The following is a 5,638-nucleotide window of genomic DNA, read 5'->3' as shown; positions in this document are numbered from 1 at the left end:
AATGAAGGATGTTTTGTTAATGATACAGTAAAATAATTGACGAAGATTTAAGATCGATGTGTTTTTCTTTCTGTTGAATTCCAACAACCCCACAAAGAACTATAACTTTCCAGCTGTTGTAATTATCACGAGACATATAGCTGTATAGATAGCGACGGTTTATGCCTTCCACTATGAATTCTAAACAAAATAATCGTGGAAGTATTTCCTTTTTTTGCTGCTGTGGGCTGTTAAATGCGATTTAGTTCTATAGCAGGCCGAATTCCTTTTAGTTTAAGTATTGGGCTGAACAATTTATTGGGCTGTGACCCAAGGTTAATGGTGATTAAAGGATACGGGTTATATTTAATTGGAAGCGGTATTAAACAGAAAAATACATAGCAGCGTAATGGTTAAGGGATAGTTTTGGTGAGCGGGAGGTCACGGGTTCGAGTCTCGTATGGAGCAAACTTTTTTAGAAAATGCTTTTAAAGGGGTATACACTCTTAATTTCATTTCTATTATTATTATTATTATTATTATTATTATTATTATTATTATTATTATTAATAATATTGTTATTATTAGTTATTATTATTATTACAAGTATTATAGTTATTATTATTATTAACGCTAAGGTAGTAAGTATCATTCATTATTATCATTATGATTATAATTAAAATTGTAGTTAATATCAATATTATCAACATCATTAAAGAATATGATTTTACCATTTTATTTTAGTAAGAATAAGTATTATTATCACTATTATGATTATGATTATTATTATAATGAAAATAATAAAATTTATTATTATTATTATTATTATTATTATTATTATTATTATTATTATTATTATTATTATTATTATTATTATTATTACTATTACTATTACTATTATTATTATTAGTAACATATGTATTATTATAAATATTATCATTATTATTATTAACATGATTATCATTAGTAATATTGCTATTATTAGTATCATTATGATAATTTTTACTAAATTTATTATTTTGTTTTTCATTAAAATTATCATTATTATTAGTACCAATATTATCTATATCATTATTATTAAAAATAATTATGTTTATAAAAATAAAAGTTTTAAAGATATTATTAAGGTTATAAGTATGTTTTAAATCATATTACCAAAATTTATATAAATATCCATATATAATAAGTTAGGATTTTTATTAAAATACTAATCAAATATATATAACTATATTAATACTAAACATTTTGAACATATACACAAATTAAATATATATAATATATAATATATAATATAATATATAAACTTATTCAGTTACGATTATACATTTTAATATATATACAAATGATATAGGTTCGTGAATCCGAGGACAACCCTATACTTGATAAATGACGTCATATGTATTTTTACTATAAAATACAGTATGGTGAGTTTCATTTACTCCCTTTTTAAATGCTTTTGCAATATATATATTTTTGGGACTGTGAATACATGCGCTGTTTTTATAAATGTTTTACAAAATAGACACAAGTAATCGAAACTACATTCTATGGTTGGATTATCGAAATCGAATATCACCCTTTTAGCTTGGTAGCCTAAGAATTAGGGAACAGACACCCTAATTGACGCGAATCCTAAAGGTAGATCTACGGGCACTAACTCCCCCCATACTGGAAAATGGTATGCTTTAGTACTTCGAGTTTATATTATACAGATGGATTTCTGTTTTGGGGATATTCTATATGCATCTTGTTAATGTCGGTTATCAGGTGTTCACTATATGAATGATTTTTGTCTCTATGCATGTGACGTATATTTATGAGAACTGGAAATGAAATTCTTGTGATCTATTAAAATATGGAAATGAATGATTATGATAAACTAATGAACTCACCAACCTTTTGGTTGACACTTTAAAGCATGTTTATTCTCAGGTACGAAAGAAATCTTCCGCTGTGCATTTGCTCAATTTAAAGATATTACTTGGAGTCATTCATGGCATATAGAAGTCAGTACCTCGAAATGGAACCAAATGTTGGAGATTTCGTCCAGGTGGATTATGATGGGTCTCTACAAGTTAGAGTGTAAGTAATATTGCCTTTTTGAAATATATAACAAGTTTTCCATGGTTATGATCAAGAACTCAACTCCAACTTCTTTTGTTACATTCGTTTTGATTTTTTATTTGTGTGTTAAGATGCATGCATGTATATTTAGCGTGTACTTTTTCTACCGAGCTCAAATTCAGCTTGGTTCATCTACATGGCTTCAATGGATTTTAAAGCTCTCTAATTGAATATAATCAAATATGATATAAGATTAACGCACTGGTCATTATACTTATCAAGAAAAGTAAATTAGTTTGAGTCGTTAAACTTTATATTTAAAATTAAATTCTAAAAAGAAGCCGGTATAACTTTTTAAGTGATAACTATACTAAAAAGGCACTGTCAAGTCACTCTAAAAATCAGATATCTGGTAAGAATGATGGTACTTTTTTCAAAAAAAAAATTCTAATATGTCACTGGTTGTAATGACTAAAAATTAAGTGAATGATGTAAATAACACTTTTCACAAGTATAATGAATTTGCTGGAGGGGAAAAAAAAAAAAAAAAGTTAATTGGCAATGAATTTTGTGAACCAGGACGACCGCGTATATTTTGTTTAACTCTTTTGATAAACATGTTTCAACTTTCAAACTATTCAAGCTTGAATCACAAACTTATTATAAACGGATGGAATTTTTTTTCCTAATTATCCGGAAAAAAAAACAAGTATTTTCATTTAAATATACGCGATCTAAACTGGTAATACTATTACCGTTTATAACATTATCCCCGACCACCCAAAATATGATATTAGGTATGATTAAATCTAAAAACCTCAACCACTATGCTCAGGGCCGTCTTAATGATTTTGAGAGCCATCGTTCGAAACATAAAAATGAGCCCATTTATTGACATAAATAAATTAATATATATAAAAAGATAATCCAACTAGAATTATCAAAATTATCAACTCTTTATAATCAATACTCCCTAAGATATCGATAATCTAGTAATCCGTGAACTTTCTAATTACAATTAAAAGTTTTAGTTTCAATAATATGCCGCTATTGTAAATAAAATATTGAATTATTATTTTTCAAAATTTTGAGCCCCTAAATATCTTGGGCCATGTTCGGTTGCACACTCTGCACGACTGCACATGTAGCGAAGACGCCCCTGACTATGCTACTAGAATGGTACACCGTCTTCTAGCTAACCCCAATGTCGACAAACTATTTTTTGGCTCAATTTATTTACAGCTGTAGTTGATAACGATCTCCAAATTTAGCAACAACCCACATGTCATTATGAGCATCACGACCACCATGAATACGTAATGCAAGAAAAACTGAGTAACATGACACAAACAAGTTAGACAACATATCTTTTAGTCTTTATAAACTTACTATACTTGGAAACCCTTAAACCAAAATGATGAAGAGCTAGAGTTGAGAAATACACTTGCCATATCTTCTATGTAACGTGTCAAAAAACATCTACAACATTACTTCTCATATCACCATCATCACCGTTCACACATCCAACTATAAATCAAGCAAACCCCACAACCCACAAGTGCGCGCAAGAATCAAAAGAAATATATATATAAAAAAAAAAAAAAAAAGTAATCAAAGATGAAGAGTTCAGTGGGTGTAGCCATGTTAGCAATGATTATAATGGCTCTAGTCATGGTGCACCCAAGTGAAGCCATTAGTTGTGGTGACCTTGCTAATATGCTTAGACCATGTTTAGACTACTTGCAAAAAGGTGGTAGCACAAGTTCAGCTTGTTGTGCTGGAGCAAGGAGGGTTCAAGGTGCCACACGAAGCCAAGCCGATAGGCGAACTGCTTGTTTTTTGTGCTAAGGGTGCGGGTGGTCAGTTAAAAGTTCGTCCAGACGCAGCTCAAAGCCTTCCAGGAAAGTGTGGTATCAAGACTAGCTTCCCCATTAATCCCAGCGTCGACTGTAACAAGTGAGTTTAATTTCACTTTTCTTTTGTCATCGTTTATTTTTCTTAGAAATATAATCATTCAGATTTTGAATTATTCAACACTTAATCATTCCATTTTATCAAATATACCTTTAATTTTTTTTTTGCAGCATTCCTTGAAGCGGGCGTTATCAGTTGAAGATCGAATAATGGTGAAACAAGCTACGGTGTTGTGGTGTTTTGTAGCCGTAATAAATAAATAAATAAATAAACTTGTTTGTTTATGTCCGTTGTACATACAGACTTGTCATATTGTATAAAAAGTTAAAAATTTACACGAATGTCTTCTATGTTTCTCTCATAATATAGTCCAAGATCACAAAATTCGCTATTCGGAGAATAATCGATCGGGACTTTAGAAAGAGTAATCACGAATTCAGAGATTAATCGAATTGTACTTTTTATACATTGATCAAGCATAGAATAATCGGGTCGGGTTCGGTCCATCATTGAGAGGGGATTTAAGGGTCAATTGAGTTTAACTCTCCGGTCCGGAGTACCGTGAATAACCCCTTGCAAGATGATGATCTCAACAGGGGTGGTTAAACGTAGACCCACCATCGGCGGGTAGTCCGGACATTGATGGCTCGCGTTGACGATAGAATTTATGTTCAAGGAACGTTACATGTATATCTAGAGTGTCTAGTGCAATGCTGTGAGTCCGGTAGCGCGGGCGAGGAGGGTGCTGTATGAGCAGCGCGACTGGCTTGTACGTATATACTCAAAATAGTATGTGTGTAATTTCCTAAAAAAATCCATCTTTTGCCTTGTGATTCGAGTCCGTTATTTATAGCTACAATTCTGTGATCCGTTCATTGGAGCCACGTGTTCCATGTTGCTTTCTTGTCTTCACTACCTGTTTATTTCGTGGAGGGGACCAGGCAACAGTACTATCACCTTTTTCGCTGGCTATCGGCCCTTGTACAGAGATCGCGGCAAGTACAGGACACGTCACCCTTATGCAGTGCGCCATCATCAAGATGGCGCCCTCTAGCGCACTTTTACTTGCGCCAGAAGTGCTATAGCGCGGAGGATATGCACATGGTGCAAGTGTGATGCGCAACACGAGTCAATCGGGTATGCGTATCATTAAGTCCCCCCAGTTCGATATTATGCGCAAGTATTGCGCATGGTGCCGAACTCAACTGCTATTAATTCCATGACAGGTGTGACGTGACAGCCGTCACGTCACCTGTCACGTTGTATTAAATTCTCTCCTTGAGTTGTCTTCTGACACGTATACGGTCAAGATTCATTATGGCCGTCTCTTCCCCTTCTATAAATAGAACTTTCTTCATTCATTTTTCATTTTCTCTCTCTTCTCTCTCCGACATGGCCTATCGCGCTGACTTTTCCAACGTTGGCTCCATCCCTTCATCCATCTCTGCCAAATACGTAGTGCATATCTCAAAGCGCTATCCTCCCATGAGATCCCTTTCGCTCGCCGTTCCTGGACGTTTAGACCGGGCCAACCGTGCACCTAGCGGAAAAGTAGCCGTTTAGAGTGTAGTGTTCGAGCGTGGAAATATGCGCATTCCGCCTACGAATTTCATCTTGCTCGTACTTTCTCATTTTAACATTGGTGTAGGTCAGTTGGATCCTCACAGCACCTGTCGCCTTA

The 5,638-nt window shown here is 33.3% G+C and overlaps 1 pseudogene; it reads left to right on the top strand.

Annotated features, from left to right (window-relative positions):
* Nucleotides 1–3,660: 3,660 nt before the first annotated feature.
* On the top strand, nucleotides 3,661–4,206 carry LOC139846802 (non-specific lipid-transfer protein AP10-like; annotated as a pseudogene).
* The last annotated feature ends 1,432 nt before the right edge of the window (nucleotides 4,207–5,638 follow it).

Source organism: Rutidosis leptorrhynchoides, chromosome 5 (genome assembly GCF_046630445.1).
Source record: "Rutidosis leptorrhynchoides isolate AG116_Rl617_1_P2 chromosome 5, CSIRO_AGI_Rlap_v1, whole genome shotgun sequence".
Taxonomy (NCBI): domain Eukaryota; kingdom Viridiplantae; phylum Streptophyta; class Magnoliopsida; order Asterales; family Asteraceae; genus Rutidosis; species Rutidosis leptorrhynchoides.
This window is presented reverse-complemented; position numbering and strand designations above follow the sequence as displayed.